Below are 18,987 nucleotides of genomic sequence, written 5' to 3' on the forward strand. Positions count from 1 at the left end.
TTGTGGAGGCTGTTTCCTTGAAGGACAATAGAAAGAGAAATGAGATCACTTGTCATTGTCCCTTTCCTTTATGTCATCATCACTTTTCCTCACCATCCCTCCCTGGTCTCCCCGAATACTGTGTGATAACATCTCAAACTTGCCCTCACTGTGTGTATGTTGATTTTTTATATTTGTTTTTGTGTCATAGTCTTCACATACTTCAGAGAATCCTATTCTTTTTCCATAGAGTTTTAACTGAAAAAATGATTGTATCTGGCTCATCTACTCATATATAGTATTTCATTTCAGTTTAATTCTTCATATAGTTTAGAAATCCTTATAATCACTTAGTTTTGAAAACCATTATCTGCAGCAGTTGTTCTAAATCTTCTCTCAGCTCCTTGTTCCCCAATCATTATTTCTTTGCTCATGGTCATCTAGTAGCTTTTAAATTTAATAGGATATTAATTTTTAATGAGATTTTTATGTATAGGGTCTATACTTAATCACTTTCAATTTATTCTTACTGTGATTTTGTCATTTATTTTAGCAGTCACTCATGTCCATTTTATTCATGATGAAACTGATATCCATGAAGATTTTATAATGACATGTTGAGAAACAGTATAAGAACCAGGAAATAAATTCAATTATTTTGGCTAAGTCAGATCTAATTTTAGTGCATGGCATCATAGACTGTTTTCCTACTCTTACAGTTGGAGTTCATCTTTGTTTTTCCTTAACTTTTCAAAGTTTTAAGTTACTTTTGATGTCAGATTGGTTTGTATTTCCCTCTGTCTATGTTTATACTACTTTTCTCTACTTCAAATGTCCTCCTTCTTAATTTAGTTGATCTACATTCTCATGGCCCTTCCAGCCTGAGCTTTTCTCTTGTACCCTGTCTTGATTGCTCCCTACTGCTCTCTGTTCAAATGCTAGGTTCCCTGTGTTATGTCAGAGTCTGAAATTTGCTTCTTTTCTCATTTGATGTTTAACACACATCTCAGTTTTTCCCTCCACACTGTGAACCCCTTGTGAACATGGATCCCATCATAATAACAGCAATCATAAGCCGCCAGTTCTTATACTTCATTTCCATTCTGTGTTAGCTTCAGTTATGCCTTTAGTATGAGTCTAGACACTTCTATATGGTATTTCATGGGTGTCTCAGACAAGACTCCCACACCTCCAAGCATAATTTCCTTCCTTTTTTTCCAAATGTCCAAATAGCACTAATGCCTGGCAGAAGTTCTGCTACTGAATTTCAAGGATGCTGTTATCAATATGGGTCATGTTATTTCTTGTCACTGCAAAATTCCTGATGATATATCACTCTTCAGAGGGTACAGACCTTTTGCAATAATGGAAGAAGCTCCTTCCAGTTTTGATATGGGTGCATTATTCCTTTATTGCTCTTTGAGGGTTGGATGAAATGTTACTACAGTTTTTTCTTAACCATAATTTTCATCCTCTTGCCCTTAGTCTCACTTAGTTGTTCATGAGGACCAGGATGGTGAGCAGTACATTTGGGAAGGGATGCTATACTCTGGATAATTTTGAATCCTAATTCATAGTTCTATGTACCAGGGCATGTCTCATAATATGAAGATTCCTGCCTGTCTTGGTCATTTTAGGCTGACTGACCAGTTTTCTTCTTTTGTTTAGCACTCTACCATCTAACTCAAGGTAACTTTCTGAATTCACAAAAATGTTAAAATTGCTTTTTTTCACAGAGCACCTGTTTTTGGTCACTCTGTCCTTGCCAGCAATCTATGACCATAAACTGAATAATCAGGAGAAGCTTAAATTCTGATCACATTAACAAAGCTATCAGCTTAAGCCCATCTTAAATTAGTGAATGTTACCTGGGGGTCTGGACAAACAGTGCAATGCTTACCTTTGTGTATCTGTAGAACCTGGATCCAGTATTAATGAAGCATTGGCAACTGAAGAATTTACTTTTCAGGATTATGCATGGATAAATACATAAATATTGCTGAAAGCAAAATTTTCTCATGAAACGTATTAAAGCAAATTAAAATAATGAATTGGACTTAGTTTTTTTTTTTTTTTGCAAAGCTTAACTATTTTAAAGTACCTCAATTATTTGGATATTTTCAACCTATTCTGAAAATCGTGTTCATCATTCCACCTTTATTCACAGGGAGACCTGACCACAGTGTCCATGGCAGACTCAGGGCCTCACAGTAGGTAAGACTATGTCTGGAATCTCTTGTATTTAGTCAGTGTGATATTTCTGGAAAACTCTTTTCTCTCTTCTCTTGCATCCATATTTACTGTGCATGAAGACATCAATTGCTGCATTGTGTGATTTAGAGGGTATCACAGAGAAAGGAGGCGACCTAACTTCCCCATCCTAGACGACACCTGACACAGATGTAGTCAGTTTCTTTAAACCCTGATAAAATCTTTCCATTCAATTCTGGATCAAAGCATTCAGTTACAAGTTTTCATTTACTTACCAAGCGGATGATACTGGCATCACTTCATGCTGAACTGTGAGAGGCTGAGTCTGATTTTTTGCGAGAGTAAAAATACAAGAAAACTGTGGAAAGTGAAGGGTGGGGCAGTTAATCATGGTGAACGGCAAACTTTGTGAAAAGATAATTTCAGAGATGTTCTAGACAAGCCTTGCCCACAGCAGTTGTTTACAGACATTTTTGGAATGAATTCATGCATTAATGACGTGTGTATGTGTAGGGTCAGTCTGGACAGGTTGGCTCAAGGGACCTCAAAGCTTAGGGGCAAATTCAGACTTTATGTGCATGAGGGAGGTATTTGATCAGCAGAGAAAGATAGAAATGTTAGAATTAGTCAGAGACTCAAGACAACTTCACCCACTGGAGACTGTTCTCAGAGCTGTCTGCTTCTATGCTCCCTCACACTATTCACACTGCCTCCATGGGAAGTAGCCGAAAATATGTCCTGCCATCACCCTAATGGAATTCTTGCCAATTAGGGGGAATTAGTAGCCCTAGAAATCCAGTATCTATCTGTGACACCTCATTCCAGGTGTCAACTTTCTGCAGTGAGAGGATTTATGCCCAGGTTGTAAGATACACTGGCCCTCAGTGTTGTGCGTGGAGGGAAGAGAGAAATTTCTGATAAGCTGTGCAAGGCAGTGGAACAATTGGAACAATTGCATCTTTGGGAGAGTAGTGATACCTGGGTACCCTCCAAGGAAGGTACCATTCCAAGGAGTGGGAAGTTACCATCTCTAGCTCAGCAGCCAGGGATGGGCATAGTAGGAACCTCAGACTTTTGAATGAATGGAATGTGTCATCAAGTGACTGTGGTTAGGAGTGGAGGAGAGGATCATCAGCAGATTAAAACTCATAGAGAACTTTCCAGGAATGAAAATATGGGACCATCAGAAAATGAAGGAGGATATTACTGGGTCTTTGACATTTTCAGTGGGAATAGCTCCAGAGTTTTCTGTCTTTCCTTTCACAAGTTGACACATCAGTGGTAAAGTCTCTCCATGGGAGAACCTGTGTCACAGGAGTTTGATACTTGATATACCAGATGGCCTTTTCTTTTTGTTGCCAATGAGTAATGAGCATTTGAGTAGTTCAACTTCTCAGTATTGGAAATATCACAGATTCTGGATTATTCTTCTGCATATCTTAAAGAAGTATCATTCTGTAATACTGGCCACTATATGAAAGGAGAAAAACAATCTTACTAAAGAAGCTCAAATTCTGTACAACTCACATACATTTCACTTTCATGCATTGGAGAAGGAAATGGCAACCCACTCCAGTGTTCTTGCCTGGAGAATCCCAGGGACGGGGGAGCCTGGTGGGCTGCTGTCTATGGGGTCGCACAGAGTCGGACACGACTGAAGCGACGTAGCAGCAGCAGCAGCAGCAGCACATACATTTCTTGAAAAATCTTCTCTTATGACATCAAGTGCAGTAATGTGCCTTCTTTTCATTTATTTCCTTTGTGGTTCTGAATGCTATTCTAAGGGCACCACTTAAAGAACTTTTTATGGAACCAATCAGAAGGCCATCTGTGCTCATGCAGTCACAGAGGGGTTGGGTCATGCACCCAGGGGAAGCTGGGCCACTGCCCTGTATTCGTTGAAGTCTCGTTCTGATGCCAAACTTTGGACTCACTAAGCTCACAGTTTTCAGTTAACCAGAAAGTCAACTTTATTAGAAGGCACATAGGATCCTCTTCAGGGCCGTGGTTGAAATTTCTCACTTAAGTCAATCATTGAAAGCCTGGAAGAAGGTATTATTAGGTTGTTAGTCACTAATCATGTCTGACTCTTTTGTGACCCCATGGACTGTAGCTCACCAGGCTCCTCTGTCCATGGGATTTTCCATAGAAGAATATTGGAGTGGGTTGCCATTTCCTTCTCCAGGGCATCTTCCCAACCCAGGGATAAAACCTGGGTCTCCCACATTGTAGGCAGCTTCTTTACCACCTGAGCCACCAAGGTTAGCTGGGGCAGAAAAGGGGAGAATAAGAAATGGATTAAAATAACTAATTTGCTGAAAAAGGGACATTTTCCTAATGACCATATGGGACTGTGAAGGCCCTCTAGGAATTCTCAGTGGCTCGGAGGTATGACATATCACTGAACTCCAGGTCATTTTCTACTGTAGATGAGAGTTTTTCTTTATACATCAAGATTGTCCTTTACATTGATTAAATGAGAGGCGATAACCCCACCTAGGAAAATTATTGGGCCTTGGTTTTATAGAGTTTCTATAGTTCAAGCATACAATGAATTTTTAAATACTAAGTTAAAAAGTTAATAGTTCAAGAATATAATAAATTAGTATTAATAATTTCTGCCATATGTTATTAGAATGTCTAAAGTCAATTTAGACATTTTGTTTTGATTTCTTATCTGAGATATGTTAGATCACATTGTCAACATTTGAATGGACTTGCATACAACTAAAAGACACAGAGGACGTACATGTCTCTTAATTTAATTAACGCCGTGTATGGCCAACAGATATTTGTTCATTGGGTACTTCCTCATTTTGTTGTCGTGTGCTTGGTACTGACAGCTGATGGGCTTCCTGATAAATAATACATGTTTCTTGTCATTCATTTAAGCCCTCCTAGATGGAAATCAGGGGCTTCCCTGATAGCTCAGTTGGTAAAGAATCCACCTGCAGTGTGCCTGGCTTCAACCCCTGGGTTGGGAAGATTCCCTGGAAAAGAGAAAGGCTACTCACTCCAGTATTCTGGCCTGAAGAATTTCATGAACTGTATAGTCCATGGGGTTGCAAAGAGTTGGATACGACTGAGCGACTTTCACTAACTCACTGGATGGAAATAGGCATTATTTTTGTAATTTTATCCTTTGAGAGACATTAAATCCAGTCCTAACTCATTCTTTAATATTTGACTTCATGTTAGCGAATTGATACCTCATTTCTAAGAAGCAAACATTTCCCCTTGTAATAGAAGTCAGTTGGGCTTGATTTTTATGTTGTTTGGAAAATGTTGTTCATGGACTGTATTACATCTATAAATAAGAGGTATACATGAGATGAGAGCCTTAACGTTACTGACATTTTTGAACTTGATGTTATTTGTGAGAGAACTCTTTCTATGTAGTTGCCAAGGAAACAGGTGGTTGAGTGATGGCAGTTTTATGTAGCCTTATTGGGAGTAGCTTCCCTGATAATTCAGTTGGAAAAGAATCCTCCTGCAATGTGGGAGAACCGGGTTCAATCCCTGGGTTGGGAAGATCCCCTGGAAAAGCCAAAGTCTTCCCACTCCAGTATTCTTGGGTTTCCCTTGTGACTCAGCTGGTAAAGAATCCATCTGCAATGTGGGAGACCTGGGTTCGATTCCTGGGTCGGGGAGATCCCCTGGAGAAGGGAAAGGCTACCCACTCCAGTATTCTGGCCTGGAGAATTCCATGGACTATATATCATGGGGTCGCAAAGAGTCGGACATGACTGAGCGACTGAACTGAACTGAACTGATACAGTTGCAAAGAGTCAGACAGGACTGAGTGACTTTCACTTTCACTTTCACTGTTGGGAGTAGGAGAAAGGAAGGGTTAGGTGAATGAGGTTACTTTTCAATCCTCCAGTTCATCCAGGGTGGTTCTACTTTACTCACTTCTGTTTTTGTCTTTATATAAGTTTTTAAAATATGATGCTGTAAGTTCATTATCTTTGGATATTGCACATTTGTACATTGAATAGTGTGAAGTGAAACAGAAGGTGGGAAGTATAAGTGATCATATATAAGTAATGAAGTCATAGAATATCAATGCTGATTAGGCTAAGTTAAAAATATGTGTATTATCCCTTAAGAAACAATTGAAACAACAATAAAAATTTATATGGCTAATTGTCCTTTAGAAAAAATAATAAATAGTTGTAAAACTATGAATGATGCTATGAAGTAAGTGGCAATCCCTAACCATATATTTGTTGAACAGACCTGAGGGCCTCTTCCATTTTTGTGAAGAGAAGTGCTAATATCTTGCTTTCCTACAACACAGATTTATTCAGAGTTAAAACATGTTTGCAGAAGTTCGATCTGGTTTAACATTTTTAATTTTCTTATATGAGGAAATGAAATTGGCTTATAGAAGATGAGACCATTGCAGAGCATGGTATTCATGCTTTAGGTTTTTCTGATGTTCACAATTTAATTTATGCCACCAACCAGGAGGCATCAAACAGAAGAACAGTGAAGAGTTTCACGTTATTAGTGTGTATAATGTATTCAGTTCAGTTCAGTCGCTCAGTCTTGTCCGACTCTGCGACCCCGTGAATCGCAGCACGCCAGGCCTCCCTGTCCAACACAAACTCCCAGAGTTCACTCAGACTCACGTCCATCGAGTCAGTGATGCCATCCAGCCATCTCATCCTCTGTCCTCCCCTTCTCCTCCTGCCCCCAATCCCTCCCAGCATCAAATTCTTTTCCAATGAGTCAACTCTTCCCATGAGGTGGCCAAAGTACTGGAGTTTCAGCTTTAGCATCATTCCCTCCAAAGAAATCCCAGGGCTGATCTCCTTCAGAATGGACTGGTTGGATCTCCTTGCAGTCCAAGGGACTCTCAAGAGTCTTCTCCAACACCACACTTCAAAAGTGTCAATTCTTCAGCGCTCAGCTTTCTTCACAATCCAACTCTCACATCCATACATGACCACAGGAAAAACCATAGCCTTGACTAGACGGACCTTTGTTGGCAAAGTAATGTCTCTGCTTTTGAATATGCTATCTAGGTTGGTCATAACTTTTCTTCCAAGGAGTAAGCATCTTTTAATTTCATGGCTGCAATCACCATCTGCAGTGATTTTGGAGCCCCCCAAAATAAAGTCTGACACTGTTTCCACTGTTTCCCCATCTATATACCATGAAGTGATGGGACCAGACGCCATGATCTTTGTTTTCTGAATGTTGAGCTTTAAGCCAACTTTTTCACTCTCCACTTTCACTTGTAAGGGGATGCCACAATAGGTATTTCAATAAATATTTATTGCTTGAAGGTATAATTGAATGTACTCTGATAGTGGAAATTATGGTGGTGAATAATACACAGTTGACCACCCCACTCCAGTACTCTTGCCTGGAAAATCCCATGGACGGAGGAGCCTGGTAGGCTGCAGTCCATGGGGTCGCCAAGAGTTGGACACAACTGAGTGACTTCACTTTCCCTTTTCACTTTCATACATTGGAGAAGGAAATGGCAGCCCACTCCAGTGTTCTTGCTTGGAGAATCCCAGGTATGGGGGAGCCTGGTGGGCTGCCATCTATGGATCGCACGGAGTCAGACATGACTGAAGTGACTTAGCAGTAGCAGACCCTTGAAAAAAGTGGAGTTAAGGGTGAGAGAACAAACCCTCCTCACAGTCGAAAACCAGTATTTGTTTAGTTGCTCAGTTGTGTCCAACTCTTTGCGACCCCATGGACTGTAGCCCACCAGGCTCCTCTGTCAATGGGGATTCTCCAGGCTAGAATAGTAGAGTGGGTTGCCATGCCCTCCTCCAGGGATCGAGCCCAGGTCTCCAGCACTGCAGGAGGATTCTTTACCATCCAAGCCACCAGGGAAGTCCAAAAACTAGTATATTTGGCCCTTTATATCCTTGGTTCCACATCAGCAGATTCAACCAAATGGGGATTGTGTACTACTGTAGTAGTATCTAGTGAAAAAAATCTGCATGTAAGGGAACCCATGTAGTTCAAACCCATATTGTTCAAGCGTCAACTGTAATACCAGGAAAGAATGAAGGGTATTAAAATAAGATTCCCAAGGACAGATACAAGGGGAATAGCATCACCTAAAGAGGTAGTTTAAAAAGTGGAAACTGCAAATAGACTGGTGGAGTTGTCTTTAGAATCAGGAGAGAGAGCCAGGAGATTCAAAAAGCAAAGTCTCTGAACTTTCCTGGTGGTCCAGTTGTTAAGACTTCACCTTTCACTGTAAGGCGTGTGGGTTCAATCTCTCAGGGAGCTAAGATCTGGCATGATTTGTGGCTAAAATAGAAAAACATAGAACAGAAGCACTTGTGTAGCAAATTCAATAAAGACTTTTAAAAAAAGGTCCATATAAAAAATGTGTTTTTTTTTTTTTTGAAAAAGCAAAGTTTCAAGAGAAAGACATCATCTGTAGTGCCAAACTGTATCAACGCAATTAGGATGGAAGAATCTAGAGGCATTAGGTGAAGAATTATCCCTTGAGACTAAGTCCATTGCTTTAAATAAGTTTTTTTCTGATGCTCCCCACCCAAATTATTTTATTATCTATCATCAACTGGCTTAAAGCTCAACATTCAGAAAATTAAGATCATGGCATCTCGTCCCATCACTTCATGGGAAATAGATGGGGAAACAGTGGACACAGTGTCAGACTTTATTTTTTTGGGGCTCCAAAATCACTGCAGATGGTGATTCCAGCCATGAAATTAAAGATGCTACTGCTTGGAAGGAAAGTTATGACCAACTTAGCATATCGAAAAGCAGAGACATTACTTTGCCAACAAAGGTCCATCTAGTCAAGGCTATGGTTTTTCCAGTGGTCATGTATGGATGTGAGAGTTGGACTGTACAGAAAGCTGAGCACCGAAGAATTGATGCTTTTGAACTGTGGTGTTGGAGAAGACTCTTGAGAGTCTCTTGGACTGCAAGGAGATACAACCAGTCCATTCTGAAGGAGATCAGCCCTGGGATTTCTTTGGAAGGAATGATGCTGAAGCTGAAACTCCAATACTTTGGCCACCTCATGGGAAGAGTTGACTCACTGGAAAAGACTCTGATGCTGGGAGGGATTGGGGGCAGGAGGAGAAGGGGAGGACAGAGGATGAGATGGCTGGATGGCATCACTGACTCGATAGACGTGAATTTGAGTGAACTCTGGGAGTTGGTGTTGGACAGGGAGGCCTGGTGTGCTGTGATCCATGGAGTCGCAAAGAGTCGGACACAACTGAGCGACTGAAATGAACTGAAGTGAGTTCTACTAGTATTCTGTGCACTGAGTGTAAAATTGAAATTACACTATTGTGATATAATAGTTAAGTGTTTATATATCTGCTGTTCTCTTTTAAAGGCAATGTCTCTTTTAAATGCTGTGTCTTTATTCATGTTTGTGTCTTGACAGTACCTCGATGGTGAATCACTTTAACAGATAGGAGAGAGATAGGGCTGAAGGCAGTAAAGTTGAGAGGGGATTGCTATTTATTTTATTTTTAAATATGAGTAACATGGGCACATGGATACTTGTAGAAATGAAAATGTAACCAAATGCAGATTGGTGAGGCCAATAGTGAGGCCAAACAATACAGAAACATTGGAGTCTGGAGCAGAGAAAAGTTGATTGCAGGACTGTGCAAGGAAATTGGTGGCTCATGTCCCCCAAACCCTGAACCCTTCAAAGGCTCTCAGCAAAGCATTTTTAAAGGCCAGGTGAAGGAGGGGCATGGTGGTGGTTGCAAACTTCTTGGTGCAGGAATCATTTGTTCTTGCATCTGTCCATGTAGGTCAAGTTGTATAAACAGTAATAAAACGAATCTTATTCTTTATTCTGCAGCTTTTTATCTCTATATGAATGTGATCTCGGAGAGGCAGCAGTGAGCAGTGGCTTGAAGTGAGACTATAATTCCCTCCTAGGAATTGGACCTACGTAGCACAGAGTTGGAAACGACTGAGCGACTTCGCTTTCACTTTTCACTTTGACACACTGGAGAAGGAAATGGCAACCCACTCCAGTGTTCTCGCCTGGAGAATCCCAGGGACGGGGGAGCCTGGTGGGCTGCCGTCTATGGGGTTGCACAGAGTCGGACACGACTGAAGTGACTTAGCAGCAGCAGCAGCAGCAGCTGGATGAAAACCAGAAATCCTAGCTGCCAGCCCACCGGGGGCTAGAGGCTAAAAGCAAAGTTGCTCCCGTTGAAAAATGCATTTCTCAGGGAGGAAAACTGTAAAAGCAGGTATAAAGTTTGTTATTAGAGACATAGCGCAACAAGTGGGAGAGCACATAGAGAAACATTTTGTTTAGTTAAGACAGAAGCAAGGCAGAGATACCCACTCTGGAGAGTAAGGATGTGGGCTTCCCCACTAATGAGGAGGAGCAGAGTAAAGAAGTAGTTAAGTCACTTACATGGGGGCAGTTCTGCGGGGTCTTTGTTTATCTTTGGCCAAGTTGTTCTGGGTCTTTGTTTACATTTGGCCAATTATCTAGTTTCTTTTTCCACCCCTAATCGTCCCTAGGGTCCTCTCCAATATGTGTGCACAACTTTTTTCCAAGATGGATTCTAACCCAGGGGCCTTTGGTCGTGGATTGCCATCACTAACTCTGGGTGATGCCCCCCTCCTTAAACACAGAATTGTACAAAAAAGATCTTCATGACCAAGATAATCATGATGGTGTGATCACTCACCTAGAGCCAGATGGTGGAATGTGGAGTCAAGTGGGCCTTAGAAAGCATCGCTAGGAACAAAGCTAGTGGAGGTGATGGAATTCCAGTTGAGCTGTTTCAAATCCTGAAAGATGATGCTATGAAAGTGCTGCACTCAATATGCCAGCAAGTTTGGAAAACTCAGCAGTGGCCACAGGACTGGAAAAGGTCAGTTTTCATTCCAGTCCCAAAGAAAGGCAATGCCAAAGAATACTCAAACTACCGCGTAATTGCACTCATCTCACACGCTAGTAAAGTAATGGTCAAAATTCTCCAAGCCAGGCTTCAGCAGTATATGAACCATAAACTTCCAGATGTTCAAGCTGGTTTTAAAAAAGGCAGAGGAACCAGAGATCAAATTGCCAACACCCGCTGGATCATGGAAAAAGCAAGAGAGTACCAGAAAAACATCTATTTCTGCTTTATTGACTATGCCAAAGCCTCTGACTGTGTGGATCACAATAAATTGTGGAAAATTCTGAAAGAGATGGGAATACCAGACCACCTGACCTGCCTCTTGAGAAACCTGTATGCAAGTCGAGAAGCAACAGTTAGAACTGGACATGGAACAACAGACTGGTTCCAAATAGGAAAAGGAGTACGTCAAGGCTGTATATTGTCACCCTGCTTATTTAACTTCTATGCAGAGTATAACATGGGAAACGCTAGGCTGGAAGAAGCATAAGCTGGAATCAAGATGGCCAGGAGAAATATCAACTTCAGATACACAGATGATACCACCTTTATGGCAGAAAGTGAAGAGGAACTAAAGAGCCTCTTGATGAAAGTGAAAGAGGAGAGTGAAAAACTTGGCTTAACGCTCAACATTCAGAAAACGAAGATCATGGCATCTGGTCCCATCACTTCATGAGAAATAGATGGGGAAACAGTGGAAACAGTGTCAGACTTTATTTTTTTGGGCTCCAAAATCACTGCAGATGGTGATTGCAGCCATGAAATTAAAGATGCTACTGCTTGGAAGGAAAGTTATGACCAACTTAGCATATTGAAAAGCAGAGACATTACTTTGCCAACAAAGGTCCGTCTAGTCAAGGCTATGGTTTTTCCAGTGGTCATGTATGGATGTGAGACTTGGACTGTGAAGAAGGCTGAGTGCCGAAGAATTGATGCTTTTGAACTGTGGTGTTGGAGAAGACTCTTGAGAGTCCCTTGCACTGCAGGGAGATCTAATCAGTCCATTCTAAAGGAGATTAGTCCTGGGTGTTCTTTGGAAGGACTGATGCTAAAGCTGAAACTCCAATACTTTGGCCACCTCATGCGAAGAGATGACTCATTAGAAAAGACTCTGATGCTGGGAGGGATTGGGGGCAGGAGGAGAAGGGGATGACAGAGGATGAGATGGCTGGATGGTATCACCGACTCGATAGACGTGAATTTGAGTGAACTCTGGGAGTTAGTGATGGACAGGGAGGCCTGGCGTGCTGCAATTCATGGGGTTGCAAAGAGTTGGACATGAAAGAGCAACTGAACTGAACTGAACTGAAATCTGTCTAAATATAGTTGGTAAACATGGGTAAAAGGGAAGGTCAAATATTCTTTAAGAAGTTGAAAAGTAACCAGTAATCATTAACAGTTAATGTGGGCTTCCCTGGTGGCTCAGATGGTAAAGAATCTGCCTGCAGTGTGGAAGACCTGGGTTCGATCCCTGGGTGGAGAAGATCCCTTGGAGGAGGGAATTGCAACCCACTCCAGTATTCTTGCCTGGAGAATCTCAATGGACAGAGGATCCTGGTGGGCTACAGTCCATGGAGTTGCAAAGAGTCAGACATGACTGAGTGACTAAGCACAGCACAGCAATATGGGTCAAGTACTATTTTAAGTTTTTAATGTATTAAGGGTATACTTTAATCAATATAACCAACCTATAAGTAGGTAATATTATCAACCTATTTATAGATTAGGAAACCAAGGCAGGAAAGGTTCAGCATCATGCTCAAAGTCATTTAAGTAAAAATAGCAGAGCATAGGACCATGAGTGAGTGATAGTCACTTGGTCGTGTCTGACTCTTTGGGACCCCATGGATTGTAGCCTACCAGGCTCCTTTGTCCATGGAATTCTCCAGGCAAGAATACTGGAGTGGGTTGCCGCTGAGTTTTGGTTAAAGCAAAAGACTGCTGCCTAATCCCCAGAGACAAAGACAGCATACTCACCTTTCTCCTACTCTAAATCAGGGAGTCTTATTATCTTTTAAGTGCTTTTTGAGGTTCATCAGCAGAAAAGGTCTTGGCCTTTATTTCTATGACTGAACTCATTTTCAGTTATCTGTATGCATGCCACAAAGTTCATCATCTTTGTTTCTTGGCTATAAATGCAAGATGTTTTCCATAATATCAATACCATCATACCTTTGCTTGATGGGCTGTGTATGTTATTTTTTAAAAATCTGTAGCCTCAGGAGTGGAACTATATAACTTTATTTTTTATGTATGACAATAATTTATCTTTCAAACTGTCATTAAGGTGTTATACCGAAGCTTAGTCGAGTTCCTTGATTAAGAAGGCAATGACATTTAGTAATTTCTCATTTAAAATTTAAAACTTATTATAATTCATGATTTTCACCTTTTTGTCTCTTTCCAGGCGTTAGTGTTATGCTCCTGGTCTGGCACGGACTGTGATGTTTTTGAGGAGTAGCATCTGTTTCTCAGCGTTTGTCTTTGTCCTGTGCTGTTCTCCTACTCCACAAGTAAGTCATCCCTTCTTGTCCTCAGGCATTTCCCCCGCCCCTCTCTCTCTGGGAAATCTATCATGATGTGAATCTTCCCCATTCATTTTCTGGCAAGACTGGGCACTCTGATTCTTCTCATTCAACTGCATCTTACTCCCCTCATGGGACACTTTGCAGGCATTTGCTCTCTCATATTAAGCTTATAGCCTTGGACCTCTAATAGGGAGCTATTCTCCCCCTCCCTTCCCATGCATTCTAAGATCAAGGAAAGTCAGGAGAACGTCTCCTGGTCACTTACTTTGTGGAGGGACCTATACAAATCAAAATGGAGCCTAATAAATGCTTTCTGCTTCTGTGACTCAGTTTGCCTCTTGCATGATCCTGTAGATCATGTAGTTTTGGGGAAATGGAAACTTACAACCATGCTAGGAACTTAAGCTTATCTCACTCACCCTGCTTATTGCAATTACCCAGTCCCTGTAATCTTGCTTAGCCATGCTTGTCTGTGTGAAGGTCAGGCAGTTCCCCACCCCCCTCCCCATCCTGCGTGCCTAAAGTAACCAATAGAAGATATAGAATGGAAACCCGGAATTGGGATTCCATAAGGGAATGGTACACCAACAGTTGGGGCTCAGAGCTTGGAGTGTTGACTCCTCTGGGCCACCAGTGTAATAAACCTGAGTTCTCCAATGCTCTTGAGTGTTGCTTGGTTTCTCAACAGCCAGTTTCTGCAATAACATCTAATAATTCATACTGCCTTTTCTGGTCTTGGTTGGAGTGTAACTCCTTTGTCCAAGGGATTCTTCAGGCAAGAATACTGGAGTGGGTTGTCATTTCCTTCTCCTGGGGATCTTCCTGACCCAGGTTCAAACTCTGGTCTTTTGGCATCATATGCCGAGTCTTTACCATCTGAGCCACCAGGAAAGCCCCCTTGGTTGTTATACAAGACCAGAAAAATCTCTGTAGTTAATTCTCACAGGGATTTACGTCTTTCTGATCTACACGTAGAAGGAGGACTCAGTTCTCCTTCACATTTACGTCTCCAAACTTAAAGAAGGGGGAATATTTAGTACACACAAATGTCTCAAATATTGTCCAAGGACGGAAAGCAGCATGACAAGAGACCCATATTCTAAATACTAACTCTCCTGAATTTTCTCTTTTCTCTCCTTCCCTGTTTAGTGAGGGAATGCCTATTTGTGTTCTCTTTAAAATGTTTTTGACCTTTTCAACTTAAGATTTCAAAGATTTTTGTGTCTTTGTTCTCTGTTTTCTCTATAATTGGGCAAGAGGTGTGGATTTAGGGGAGTAAGTGAATTAAAGGATAAGTTGGAAGGAAATATCACAGTTCTATTAATACTTTTCAACACATCCTCTCAAATGCTTTCCAGTTGTTCATTGCCACTTGATCTGCTCACTAGATTCATGATAGTGATAGATCAGTTATTATAATATCATAACAGCAATCAAGCTTATCACACAAATGCTCATTTCCCTAGCTATTCATGCAATGACTTTCACTTCTTTCATATATTTAATTGCTATAGATATCATTTTCTTTTTATAACCTGTTGACAAAATTGATTGAGAAGTCCTATTTCTCTTCTGTTTTTATGTTTTATTCTCTTCTGTTTTTCTTTACAATTTTGCCATTTCTTATAGACAAGAATGCTAAAGTTTTGGAGGGATGTATTTACCTCTGCAGACTGTTTTTCAGTACCAAAATTCTTTGAATGGATTAACTTATGCTGGGAAGGCTGGAAACTGGAGTTCATTTTGGTTGACAATTTGGTAACACAAATCAAATTAAACTATACCGAAACCAAACCAAACCAAATGAAATTTAGAGTAGCTCACCTTAGAGTGGTGGGAGAAAGGACAGGTTTTAGATGTGCTAAGACATCTATATGTGTTTTCCTGCTCAATCTCACCTCTTCTTTTTTCTGTGTATGTCCTCTAGAGGCATCAGTCTGAATGAGACTGATGACTGGGCCAAATACTGGGAAGGGTTGGAGCAAGAGAAATCGCACCATTGCTAGTGATGTTGTCCTATCTTTCACGCTTTTCCTTTTGGAAGTTGATGGATATTTTCTGGGTGTATGGAAAAATATATGAAAGTTAATTAATTTAAAGTATTGTTTATTTCATTCACTTAAGTGTGGAATAAATCTAATCCAGTAAATCAGAATTAAGGTAGAAAAGCCTAAGCTTTCTGAAAATTCCGCTGATTTCTGTCCGTAAACCACTATTATCACATTAAAGATGATTGTTCCTGGGCCAAGGTTGGGACTGTGATTTCCTGGCTTATTTCCTCTCCCACATTCATCCTCACCACAAGCAATGCAGTCCTTCTTAAAAGGGCTCTTAGATTTTTTGTTGGATTGCTCTCATGGATATGAGATTTAGTATAGATATCTAGGAGCAGAGTGCCAAAAAGTGACTTGAAGTCCTTTAGATTTCCTATCTCTTCAGCACCTTCATTCTTTTTCAAAAATTAATTAATTTATTTTAATTGGTGGCTAATTACCTTACAGTATTGTGAGCACCTTCATTCTTTGATCACAGAGGTACTTTCACATGTGGGAGAAAGTGACAATTTAGGAGATTAGGATTTACATATATTGTTGTTGTTCTTTATTTGCTAAGTCATGTCTGACTCTTTTGTGACCGTGTGGACTGTAGCCTGCCAGCCTCTTATACCCTACTATGTATAAAATAGATAATTAGCAAGGAACATACAGTAGTATACAGCAGTATAGCACAGGGAACTATACTCAGTATTCTGTAATGACCTGTATGGGGAAAGAACCTGAAAAAAATGAATACATGTATATGTATAACTGATTCACTTTGCTGTACCCCTGAAACTAGCACAACCTTGTAAATCAACTCTACTCCAATAAAAAGAAAATTCTGTTCACAGTCTGTCATGAAATACATTGCAGTTTGCTACACCTTTTATATTTTTCAGATTCTTCACTGTCAGGCAAGATTTTTGGAAGGCCAGAGATAGGAAGCATTCTAAGAGCGGGAGGTCATATGACTATTCTGGTTGGGGACTTTACCTGGCCTTTTATTTTTCCATCGGTGAACCAGGAAATGAAGTGTTAACCTGTTTTAAAGGTCTTTAAGTATAAATTAAATTTATTTTCACTTATTTACTTTTTGACCACTCTGCACGGAATGCTGGATCTTAGTTTCCTGAGCATGCACCCTGCAATGGAAGTGCAAATTCTTAACCACTGGACTGCCAGGGAAGTCCAAAGTATAAATTAAAGGGTAACCCAAGAAGATGACTGAATTAAGAGGCACTATTCTCTATTTTATGACGAAGATTTAAGAATTTGTTTTCTAACTGTTAATGGAAGAGGTATCAATGTTATTATGAGTCTGTTGATTTATTAGCACCTGTCCTGATTTGTGAGGAGGAACACTTTTTCACTGACTCCAGCAATGGCTCTCTAGGTCTTTCATGTATTCAGTTCTGGGCTTCTTTCAGATATCAGAGAAGAAGCTGTTTATGCTTTAGTATCCAGTAAAATAGCCATTAGAAGTTTCCTCTGGGTCTCCTAGCCACACAAGGATGAGGCATCCATTGATACAGCAGTATAGGCTCAGTTCAGTTCGGCAAAATTTAGAGGCAAGCCCTCCCAAACAGTGAGAGCAACAGTCAGGAAAAAGGGAAGAATGAGTTCAATAAATGGGCTGTCCCACTGAAATACAATACTTGAAACTGTGATGTAGATGTACACTTGGCCTGATTGTGATCTGTCAGTCCAAATTAGTTACAGAGTTCTTCATTAATTTTGTTAAGAAGTTGTAAAACTTAACATTGCCTTCTTCGAAAACACATCTCCCTACCAATGTGTGAGAGACAATGGTGATATGCTTCCACAAGTAGTAGAGATCGTGCTTGGGAATATGTTTCTGGTGTCGTTTACTTTGCTTATTTATTGAAGGTGTAGTTGACAAGGTGTAGTTAACATTACTGTATTCTGCACTAAAATTTTTTTATAAGGTAGAACTCATGTTAGGTGTTCTTGAGACGGTATCAAAAGAAATGATTAAGTGTACTCATCTTAAAGGTACAGCTTGATGGATTTTGATATATGTGTGCAACTCAACACAGATCAAGATACAGAACCTTCCATCAGTTTAGGAAACTCCCTCATGCTGCTTCCCAGTCAGTCCATTCCCCATTGATAGCCATTATCCTGATTCTGCTAATAAATGTACTAATGTTACTTTTCCAGTCAGTCTTTAACATCATGTGAAAGTGAAACTGTTAGCTGCTCAGTCATGTCCGACTCTTTGCGACCCTGTCGGCTGTAGCCTGCCAGCCAGGCTCCTCTGTCCATGGGACTCTCCAGGCAAGAATACTGGAGTGGGCAGCCATTCCTTTCTTCAGGGGATCTTCCCAACCCAGACATTGAACCTTAGGTCTCTTGCACTGCAGGCAGATTCTTTACTATCTGAGTCAATTTTAATGTCATATAAATGAAATTATAAAATATACACTCTTCATGTCTGGCTTCTGTTACACAATATCCAGGAACTTCATCTATTTGTTGTTTCCAGTTTTTTAAATTGCTATATAGTACTCCATTGTATAAATATACTATATGTACGAGTTTATTTACTCATTATGCAGGTGGTAGATATTTGGGTTTATTACATATTTTGGTTATAGTGAATAAAATTATCACAAACATTCTAATAATGTCTTTGCTGGATAATTAAATTCGTTTCTTTTCATATGTATGTAGGAGTATAATTAATAGATCTTAGATATGTGGTTTTGATTTACCACAGATTTCCCCTAAATGATTGAACCAGTTCACATTCTCACTATCAATGTTTGTGAGCTCATTTGTGCCGCTTCCTCATCAAGACTTGAAGACTTTGAGTGTTTTAGATTTTTACTATTTAGAATGGTTTCATTTATATACAGCTTAAGAAAGAAAGTGAAAGTGAAGTCACACAGTCATGTCCAACTCTGTGTGACCCCATGGACTGTAGCCTACCAGGCTCCTCCATCCATGGGATTTTCCAGGCAAGAGTACTGGAGTGGATTGCCATTTCCTTCTCCAGGGGGTCTTCCTGACTCAGGAATCAAACCCCAGTCTCCCGCATTACAGGCAGATGCTTTACCCTCTGAGCCACCAGGGAAGCCCATATACAGCTTAAGAGCTTGCTAAACTCATAGTTCCCTTCCTTTTATCTTTGTTTTGTGTTGTGTTGAAGTGGCAAGGCTGAGGATGAAACCTTATATATAAGGATGGCAAAGCAAATGGATGGAAGGAATCTGAATCACTGATGATTTTATTTAGATATTCAACCAATTATAGAACCATCTGTCTCCATGAAGGTGAAAGTGTTAGTTGCTCAGTTATGTCTGACTCTTTGTA

At 40.4% G+C, this 18,987-nt stretch overlaps 1 non-coding gene across 1 annotated transcript; it reads right to left on the reverse strand.

The window, feature by feature from the left end:
* Nucleotides 1-6,365: 6,365 nt before the first annotated feature.
* LOC138438512 (U6atac minor spliceosomal RNA) lies at nt 6,366-6,488 on the reverse strand. The gene has a single exon (XR_011256434.1). It is a non-coding gene; the product is annotated as a U6atac minor spliceosomal RNA (small nuclear RNA).
* Between the last annotated feature and the right edge of the window lie 12,499 nt (nt 6,489-18,987).

Source organism: Ovis canadensis, chromosome 3, assembly GCF_042477335.2.
Source record: "Ovis canadensis isolate MfBH-ARS-UI-01 breed Bighorn chromosome 3, ARS-UI_OviCan_v2, whole genome shotgun sequence".
NCBI lineage: Eukaryota > Metazoa > Chordata > Mammalia > Artiodactyla > Bovidae > Ovis > Ovis canadensis.